The sequence below is a fragment of the Pinus tabuliformis genome, chromosome 5_2 (genome assembly GCF_031772625.1).
Source record: "Pinus tabuliformis cultivar Carrire ecotype Pingquan chromosome 5_2, CPIR1, whole genome shotgun sequence".
Taxonomy (NCBI): domain Eukaryota; kingdom Viridiplantae; phylum Streptophyta; class Pinopsida; order Pinales; family Pinaceae; genus Pinus; species Pinus tabuliformis.
In genome coordinates, this window is record NC_142306.1 from 1,134,644,287 (window position 1) to 1,134,655,543 (window position 11,257).

An 11,257-nucleotide genomic window follows, 5' to 3' on the forward strand; every position below is an offset into this window, starting at 1 on the left:
ACATGGGAGGACAAGAATTTTATACCGAAGCATCAAAAACTACTCAAGCGTTGAGGACAATGCTTTTTGAAGGAGAGGGGCATGTTAGGCCCCTATACTACTAGTGTAACCCATTATTGTTATTAGTACAACCCACTTATTATATTGATGTACCCATGTAGTGCCCATATTGTTACTATTGTGCCCCATAGAAGCCCACTATTGTTATTATTGTGCCCTTACATTATTATTGTTATGTCGCCTCTAATTATGTTATGACCCCTTAGACTCCTATATATAGGAAGGAGGTCCTTTCATTTGTATCATCGAAGAATTGTTCATTTATGTAATGTAAAGGAGGTTGCCCCCTCGAAGAGGCTGAATTCTAAGGCGTTGATCTATCTTTTCTATCTTTTCTTGAGCTGGTTTCATAACACGTCGACATGTATATGAAACTCCTCTTTCCAATCCGTGAAGACTAAAATCGGGGTGGTGACCATCTTTTCCTTCAATAAATCCAATCTTTTCTTACAGTCCTCATTCCAACAGAATGTGACATCCTTTTTCAACAACTTCTCCATAGGTGTGGTGATCTAAACATAGCCCTTGATAAACTTTCTGTAATATCCAGTATGCCCTAGGGTAGCGCGCAGCTGTTTCACACTCCTCGATGCTTCTTGTAAGCACCCTATCCAGACTATATACATTTTTTTTTTTCTTTAACATCACAACAAAATGCAACTAGAAGAGAAACACATTAGGATTTCATTTCAAGAAACATATCGTAACATTTACATACATTTAACTAAGACCAAAATAGTATTGCAACACATATGTACCGTTCACCAGAAGACGAGACTCCATTTGCTTTGCTGTTGCTAATATTCCCTTGTTGTCGGTCACCTCCGTGAATGAATGGCGATGTACTTGATCCGAATGTGATGACCCACCAGTTAACCTCCCAGCCTACTCCTTGGGTACTCTTCTTCCCCGCGGACCCCCGAGCTGCAATGGGGTTGTACAATGGAGAATTGCAATAGCTGGTAGAGGAGAGCACTCCTTGGCTCAAGAGTCCCCTCTCTAAAATCCTCTACCTCACCAAACTCACTATAGGATCGTAATCACTGCTTTGACATCATCTCATCCATCCAACAATAGGGTTCCCAAAAAAGTCCCTTCTCTCATGGCTTGCCCCTTCTTTTATAGGAGTCCTCATAGGTGACACTTGGCATGTCATGCATAATTAGTTATTTTTTTATAATTCAATAGCTTGATTATTCACCCACCCAAGTGTCACTCTCTCATCAAGGGTCTCCCAAAATTATTTACTTAAATTTTAATTTAAAACTAATATTTTCCTCACCTCAACAAGATTCCTATTTCTTCTCCTAATTGCCTCCTTATCCCCCTTTTTATTCCTTAATTTGTGTTCATTACTAAAAGTCAATTAATGAGTCAAGATTTGATCCCCTGTCTACTCCCTAATTTAACTCAAGTTATCTCTTAGATGGATATTCTTATGTTGGTTGTTGCCACATGAGGTTCTCTACATTTTTCTAAATTTAATTTATTATTCTTATTTTAATTCACCTTCCTCTTCTCTTAATTAGGTTTAATTAGTTTAGGATTAATATTTATCCTTATAATATGTTCCTCTTTACCCTTTTTCCCTAATTAAGCTACATAATCTACCTAATATTTTCCAACATGGGAAGGGTAGAGTTTTTAATGTAATCTATTTTATTTCTACCTATGATCCTCTTAACCCAAGTTCTATTTTTGATTTAATTACCTCGGTTTCTAACATCATTTACCCTTGATGTAAATTTTCTTAGTTTTCATTTCTTGATTATATTTATTAATTTATTTATTTTTAATGATTCCAAGGTGCCAAGTTTGGGTCGTGCCCTTCAAGAACTTCCCTTGAAGCTCCAAGGGTGCCACGCCTAACAATTTATTTGTGATGTCAAGGGTGCAAAGTTGGTCGTGCCCTTCAAGAAAGTCCCTTGAAGTTCCAAGGGTGCCACGCCTAACATTTTATTTGTGATGCCAAGGGTGCCAGGTTGGTCGTGCCCTTCAAGAAATTCCCTTGAAGTTCCAAGGGTGCCACGCCACTTGCCCTTCAAGCATTCAGTGACTACGAGGGGAAAGTATAGGTGCAACATCATAGACCGCTATCATCTCTTATGTTGCCTGCTATAGTGAGACTAATGGTGTCGGGGATCAAGGAATCTACCTTGATGCACGCCCCCCGGTAAAATCCTCATGAGCGACCCAACTTGGGAACCTGCCCTCATGGCATCGTGATCTTCAAGGCGGAGGTGTTTCAACCCTTCCAGCCCAAGTCACGGCGGGAGTGCTAGTGGGTGAGATTAGAGACATTGTCCCACCCCTCCCATGTAGTTCCATCCACTTGTACAACCCCATCACCCATATGTGAGTCATTCGGCCAAGCAACTCATATGTGCCTGGAACCATTACCATATCATCAGAATATAGATAAACATATATAGCAGGTTTCAAAATCGATTAGAATTTCAAAGATAAAATAATATAAATTTTCATCAAACCAGGTGTCATCAACTCGTCATGTGCGAGTGCCTCTGGTGGTTTCCTGCCATACTCATTAATAATCAGTAACCGGGTTTTTTTTTCAATGTTAGTCATTGTCATAATAGCATTATTACCATCACCTGGTTATGCACATCATTGTTCATTGTGAACCAGAACTAATGTAAGTAGCTAATATACGGGATACATCCATCGTGGCTATCATCATCAAAACATCAATGGAAACCTACATATCCATCAAGTTGTCAACATCGTAACATCAATAGAAATATAACTATCCATCAAATTTATCATCCTCATGATATCAATAGAGAGCATACATATCCTTTATTGCCATCATTATCATAAGTTCAATAGAGACCAAACATAACCATTTATGCTACAATCACCATAATATCAATAGAGAACATGCATAACCATTAATGCTACAATCATCATAATACCAATAGATAACATACATAACCATTAATGTTATCTTTATCATAACATCAATGGAGAACATACATAAACGTCTCAACCACTAATAATAGAGTCATGTGCCTGGATCCTCAACCTGAGGTCCTCAAAGAATAATGAGTGGGCCTTAGGGCTAAATGAATGTTAGTGTCATATCACTGTTAGTCAACTAGAGCGGGGCACTACATACACCCCCTCTTAATAATAGACTTCGTCTCGAAGTCCTTGGAATAGGTAAGGAAAACAGTGACGCATCTCTTTGGTGTCCTCCAAAGTAGTTATCAGAATTCCATCAAGAGGGCACCATTTGGGTTCTTATATGGAAGATTCTGCAGAACACCTCTCAGTTGGGACCGACTAGAGGATCGAGTATTAATGGGACGGTTTGAGGGACCTTTTGAAATCTTAGAAAGGAAAGGGTCGGTGGCATATAGGCTTGCCTTACCTCCATCTTTAGCACGTATGCATGATGCGTTTCATGTTTCTGTTTTACGTCATTATATTTCAGATCCTTCGCATGTTATTGACTTTGGTCATTTGCAGCACCAAGCTTGTTTGAATTTGAATTTACAATGATTGGTAATCACATAATAGTAATAAGCACATAAAAAAAAAGGTTATATCTTAAAAATAGTTTTAGGATTCATGTTGGTGAATCATGCTAGCCATAGTTGATCAATTATGAATCACTAACAATTAGTTTGAAATGATTCTTCCTTCATTATCCATACTAGTGATTCTCTTTTAAAAAGAAAAATCCCCCACCCCTCATATTTGGCTATCAATGCAGCGCCTTTGTGTAAACCAAAGATATTTATAGTAAGGAATTACATTTTCACTTGTAACTTACTAGTCTTCCACCAAGTCAATATTAGTGTTTCTTAGACAAGAAATACTCAAATGTGACCTCTTACCAAGAATTTTCTCTTGCTAATGAATGCTCTATTTATTTTATTTTTTTTTAAGTTGGTCTAATATATATCATTTTCCTTTTACTTTTGTCTATTTAATGTTTCTAACATGGTTGCTCTTAGAATTTTAGTTTCATTTTAAATCTAAATGAAACAAACATGTTTTATTATTTTAGTTTAACATTTTATTGACTTTTAAAAATTAAACATATTAATCAACAATATTTATATTAATTTACATACTAAAATATTTCATAAAATTACTTTTACATATAAAACTCCAAACCATCATTCAATAAAATTAACCATATTACTTAACAATATTCCTATTACATTACATATAAAAAAAAAACATAACCATGTATCACTTTATTTATCATCATTCAATAAAATTAAACATACTACTCAGTACATACTAACAAAAATATTTCATAAACATAACTTTTGCTCATAAACTTCCATAACTTTTGCTCATAAACTTCCAACTCTCGTTCAACAATGTTCATGTAAACTTTCATTAAATAAGCATTTAAACTAACAAATATATTTCTTAAATTTCTATAACTTTTGCAAATAAACTTCCAAGCCATCATTTTCAACAACCTTCATATAAACTTTAAATAAACATTTAACAACCTTCATGGAAGCTTCCTTTAAATACAATTTGGGCTAAATAAAAGTCTCGTTGACCACATTAGGGATTCTGCACTACATACTGAAAGACAAATTCTGAAGCACTTCAAAAGTAATTATATGGACACGCTAAAATCTCTTTTTCTATTTTTAACATTATCTAGACCTAAAGTTCAATATATGGTTGCATGAGTACATGAATACACTTACATGAACGCAAATGCAAAATATCTAGAGATATATTGATATCTCCACCTCTCCTCATCAGTGCTTCTTCGTTTCTTTCGCCATGTTGCCATATGCAGGTTTTTTTTTTTTTTTTTTCTCCACCTCTCCTCATCAGTGCTTCTTCGTTTCTTTCGCCATGTTGCCATATGCAGGTTTTTTTTTTTTTTTTTTTTCACGCATTGTTCAAAACCTTGTAATGTGCCTGCAACATTATCTAGCCATTTGCAAACGAGGTTTGGTCTCAACCAACCAAAGGTTATTTTATTTCTTCCTTATATTGTGTCTTTTATTCAATCTAAGGTTATTTTATTTCTTCCTTATATTGTATCTTTTATTCAATCTAAGGTTATTTTATTTGAATATGTAGAACCTTATGTTTATAGTCAAATATTCTCTATGTAACATCTAGTCTTCAAGGCAATGCACCGATTATCCATTCCTTTAAAAGTATAGGACATCAAATCCGGAGGGTTCTTCATTTACACTTTATTGCAGCGTAGGAAATAACTTATGAATAGAACCTCTGAGTTCTACATGCAGTTACTAATATAACATGCATGAATCATAACAATATAAACAACGTCGATGAATAATCATTTATAGTTGCACAGAAGTAAAACCATAAATGCAATGACATCAATCTCATGAATTCACACCATAATACAATGATTTATCTTGAAAAATAATTTTATAATTTTTTTTTTTTTATTTGGCGGGTGAGATTATTTTTATTTACTTAATTTAAATGGATAATTATATTTCATCCTCATCTCTCGCTTTCTGAACTGTTGGGTTGAACCAAAGTTCTAAATTGACATTAAAGGGACAAGATGTAACAAGGAGAATGAAAATCGTGGACAGTGTTAATTCATAAACAGGTAAATTTCTAAATAGCCATCACGAAACAAAATCAGAACGGTAATATTGGATTTCTCAAATCAAATTTTTCTCATATTCTTGAATTCGCCCAGAGCATTATTGAAAAAGGACATTATTCTATGTTTTTGAGAACAGAAAATGAATCTGGAAACTGTTTCTTTCTTAAAGAACAAATAAAAATATGACACAAATGGTTATACGTGTCAATCAACGTGGGTTATACAAAATAAGATCTGATGATTAGAAATTTCGCAGGCCACTCATTATTGCACTTCCAGTTCAACATCAGTTCAAGAAATTTCGCAGGCCACTCATTGTTGCACTTCCAGTTCAACATCAGTTCAAGAAACCCTTTATCTTGAATATCTAATATCACTACTAGATTTGATGAAAGCATAGGTGTCTTTCAAGGGTTAAGCCACATGTTTTCAAGCCTGCCTCTCCAAAGCTCGGAGAACTGACAAGTGGAAAGTGGGACGAGATTAGCACCGTTATTCAAATCTATCGTTCGTTCAAGGTGGCCTCTAATCCAAATTGGATTGAGGCAGTAAGCCGTTGTGAGAACATTGTCGAGGTTGAAAGCTTGCAGAAGTCGCCGGAGCCGAATCTGCCCAATGAAGACAATGGTGAAATTAAGGATCCCGAGTTTCAAGTTATCGACAGTGGCAGTGACTTAGAAGAGGATGATCTGAAATTTGCATTTGGCAAAAGACGGAGGGATAGAAAAAACTGCAGCTTTACAAAGGCTCACAACTATGCAGCGTGTCTATGTTGGTCGACTGATTAAGATGCACGGAAATGACTACCAGGTTATGTCAAGGGACATGAAACTGAATGCAATGCAACATTCAATTGCAGCTCTCCAGAAATTATGCAACAGATTTCGTGCTTACCAAAAACTGTAACGTTGCATAAGAGACCAGCATATTGGAGCTAAGAAGATTTGGTGATCTGTCTTCATTTTGTTGCATATTGACATTGTCTTTACATGTCATAAGTTGGTGATTAACTACTTTTAAACTTCATTGTTGCAAGGCTCGATCTTTGATCGATCTAAAGGCACAGCTACTTTTTTTTTTATGCTTGCCTTGTAAGCTGGCATTTGGTAAGATCTTAGCCTTTTTCTAAAGATCGGATCTATACTATATATATATATATATATATATATATATATATATATATATATATATTTTATATCAAGGGAAGCAATCACATGGACCACCATAGTCACTGGGTATGCTCATAATGGACCCGCAGAGGAAGCCTTAAAATTATTTGGGCGGATGCAGAGAGCACGAATGAGATTGAATGAATTCACATTTGCCAGCGTGGTCAAGGCAGGCACCGGAATTGTGGCTCTGGAAGAGGGCAGAGGCGTAAAATCTGGATTTTGTTACGATATTCCGACACATAGGATATAGTTAAGTTCAACTTGGTCTAGTATAGAGTTAGGTTAGAGTTAGGTAAAGTGTGTTTCTTTACCGTTGTACATTTTGTAACTTACAATCCGACGGTCACGATATGTAGTGATCCAACAGTTCACTCTCACCTCGGTATTACCGACACTTGATCTGTGGCTTGACACCCGATTGGTCCATGAGTTCTATTTAAAGCGCATGGAGGGTCATTGTTCGGGTAATCCGTGCATGAGAGAAGCTTATGTAAATTTTCATTCTTTGATTAATAAATTGCCTGTAGTACCCACGTTGGGACAGGCCGTGGATTGTTTCCCTCCTTGCACTCTGAGGGTTTTAACCACGTCAAAAATACTGGTGTATTGATTTGAGATCTGGTTGTGAGCGGTGTCCTTTTGGTATTCTTTCTGTGGAACTTACCCTGTAAATTCCTACATGGTATCAGAGCTATTTGAGGGTCGCGTCCGTTGGTGATCCAAATCTGAAGCCGGTAGAACTGCATGCGGCTGTCGTTTCCTAGATCTGCTGTTTCTGACTGCTTTCGGGCCGAGAGGACTGCTCTGTTGCGTTCGGAGCATCTGTTCCAGTGAGGAACCCCTTTCGTTTCACGCGAAAAGGTTTCCGGTAGCCCTAGCTGCGTCATTTTTCAGATCGGGAGGTATACAATGTTTTTTTTGCAGTTTACTGTTAATTTCTCTCTGCTTATTTCGGTCTCAGTTTATTTAGCCTTTTTTTTTAACCGGATCTATACCTTTCATTTCTGCGTATGCTCTTTGCCCTGCGACTCTGTGCGATTTGGGCAAATCAGAAACAGAAAAGAAGGATTTTTCTCATGCGTATGCTCTTTTCCCTGCACCTTAGTGTGATCTCGGAAAATCAGAAACATTGAGAAAAATATTTAGTTTTTCGGCTAAAGCTAACTTTGAGATTTTTTTTAAAATTTCTAGTTTTTTTTTGGCTAAAGCTAACTTCGAGCCGCAAGGTTCGTTTTTCTTTGCATATTCGTGTTGGGTTTTGTGTTTTGTGTTTTGTAGGGAAAAAGAGCTTTCTCAAGGCAAGCACGCAAACCAAGGCCCCCCCCCCCCTCTCTCTCTCTCTCTCTCTCTCAAATTTTTTGTATAGATCAATTGGTTCAAAGCTATTTTAAGAGAGTAGAGGTCTTGGGTTCAAGTCTCCATTTTGTGGGGGCGGATTTTTTTTCATTCCCGCACATTCGCGCACTTTGCCGGCAACGTCAACAATTTTTTTTCAAAAAGCCATAACTTCTTCATCCGGAAGCCTTTTTCAGAGCCGTTTTTTTTAAAACCGCCTATTTTTTCGAGATCTATCCGTTGGAACACTTACTTTCAGCATCTTCAGCTTCAGTTTTTTTTTTTAAATGGAAAGTCCATGCCAAGTCATTCTTGACAGCACTAACTACTTCCAATGGGTAGCCTACATGGAAGATTTACTTAGAAGTAAAGGTCTCTTCAGAATAGCCACAAACCAAGAGAAGAAACCAAAAGATGAAGACAAGGCGGCAAAATGGGAAAATAGACAAGATCAAGCACGTGGTTTGATAGGGATGTCTATTTCTCCTGATCTTAGATTCCACATTGCAGGACTTGAGACTCCTCATGAAGCATTAGAAAAACTTGCTAAAGTTTTTGGGATTAAAAATGAAATTAGAGCCCATCAACTTGAAAATGAGCTGCTTACTTTGGATCCTAATAATTTTTCTTGCATTGAAGATTTCTTGTCCAAATTCAAGACCCTTAGATATCTCTTGGAAGGTGTTAAAGTTAAGAAAGAAGATGGTAACCTTATTTATTCCATCCTTACTAAGTTGGGACCAGCCTACTCTGTATTTGTTTCCACTTTCCATTCTACAAGGGAAGCTTTCATTTGTCAAGGACAAGACTACAAGGCCCCTTCCTTTGACTCCTTTTGTGATTCCTTAATAAGAGAACAAGAAAAACTCTTACACCTTGGTCTTCTTAATCTTGGAAACTCTTCCACGAAAGCGTTAGCCGCCCAGCAGCAACCAAATTCAAAGAATCCTAAGAAGTCATATCCTCAAAAGAATGGTCCTAAACCATCTCAGCCTCAAAATGAAAGATCATTTCAGCAAAATGATAAGACCAATAAAAACAAATGGAAGAAGACTGATAGACATTGTAATCGAGATGGCCACTTAGAATCTAAATGCTTTAAGAAGATGGAAGCCTTGGAAGCCGCAATGAAGAAACATAACATCCATGTGGAGCCTACTTCAACTTCAACTTCCGGAATGGCACTTTCTGTCAATCATCTCAGTCTGGTTATGCATTAAATGTATCTTCTTCTTCTTCTCATTCTCATGAGTGGCTCATTGATTCTGGAGCCTCTTGTCACATGGCCAAAAACCAAGCCATGTTTTCTTCTTTAAATGATTGTAACACCAAAAATATATATATTGGTGATGATAGATCTCTTAATGTTGTAGGGACTGGAACTGTTCATCTAGACAATGGTCAGTTTAATGATGTATTATGTGTTCCAACCTTATCCTGCAACCTTCTATCTGTCTATCAGATAACTCATTCAGGTGAAGGTAAAATTGTTGAATTTTCACCTCATGATGTTGTAATCAAGGATCTAAAAGATCCTAAACAGATTCTAGCTACTGGTCTTGCTGATGATTCCAAAAGGTTGTATAAGTTTCACAACTTTGGGTCATCAAATCTTCCCTCAGTATTTGTTGCTCATAATGATGAAGTGAGCAAACTTTGGCATGAGCGATTTGGTCACTTAAACTATCGCTCCCTTCAGCATCTATGTAAAGAAAATATGGTGACAGGTCTTCCTATGGTATCTTGCAGAGATGGTGTTTGTTCCGGATGTGTACTCGGAAAACATCATCGGGACAGTTTTGACAAACGTGCCTCTTGGCACGCCTCAGCCCCTTTACAGCTTGTGCACAGTGATTTATGTGGTCCTCTTCCTGTTGCTTCATTCTCTGGCTGCAAGTACTTCTTAACTTTCATTGATGATTTCTCCAGACGCACTTGGGTATACTTCTTAAAACTCAAGAGCGAAGTATTTAACACTTTTTTGGCCTTCAAAGCATTTGTTGAAAAACAATCTGGACATCAAATTCTTAAGCTAAGAACTGATAATGGTGGAGAATATGTTAAAAACACATTCATCAACTTTTGCACCGAAAATGGAATTCAAATGCAACATACTGTTCCATACACTCCACAACAAAATGGTGTAGCTGAAAGGAAAAATCGCACCTTAAAGGAAATGGCTAATTGTATGCTGCAATCTAAAGGACTCAGTCTTAGTTTTTGGGCCGAAGCAATTAATTGTGCAAATTATATAATCAATCGCACTCCTACTAAGGTTCTAGAGAATATCACTCCAGAAGAAGCTTGGAGTTCCATTAAACCAGATGTAAGTCACTTTCGTGTGTTTGGAAGTGAAGCATGGGCCCATATTCCAGATGAAAAGCATAAAGCTTTAGAACCTAAGAGTGAGAAATGTACTTTTGTTGGATATTCTGAAGATGTAAAAGGTTATAGACTTATTCCATTTAAGTCCAAAAATGTTATCATTAGAAGAGATGTAAAATTTGATGAAAATAAATCGGCCTGCGAGCCTAGTCCGGCGGATGTGCCACCTCTTCCTATCTCTTCTACTTTTGAAAACATTTCTTCTTCAGATGATGAAAGCGAGGATGATAATCCTCCCCCACCTTCTCAGGATCCTCAACTTCCAAGATGGGTCCGTGCTACTCGGGATGCAGCAGGTGATCTTGCCGGTGATCCTACAGATCAGCGACGTACACGTTCTCAGTTTGAAAGAGCCTCTTCTTTACTGGCTCAAGCTCCAGTAAATCATGATCCTGACACTTTTGCAGAAGCTTCAGGCCATCCACATTGGGAAGCAGCTATGAATGAAGAATATCATTCATTGATGACAAATGATACATGGGATCTTGTTCCTCTACCAAAGGGACGCAAACTTGTTAGATGTAAATGGGTTTACAGAACCAAGTATGGACCAGATGGGAAAGTTGATAAACATAAAGCTCGTCTCGTTGCTAAGGGCTTTTCACAGGTTGAAGGCATTGACTACACTGAAACCTTCTCCCCTGTTGCCAAAATGAACTCTATCCGCCTTGTTCTTTCCCTTGCTGCCTCTTTAAAATGGGAAGTCCAT

The 11,257-nt window shown here is 37.3% G+C and overlaps 1 pseudogene; it reads left to right on the forward strand.

Moving 5' to 3' along the window:
• The window catches only part of LOC149163190 (uncharacterized), an 81,900-nt pseudogene extending 75,338 nt beyond the window's left edge, over positions 1 to 6,562 (forward strand).
• Positions 6,563 to 11,257: the final 4,695 nt, after the last annotated feature.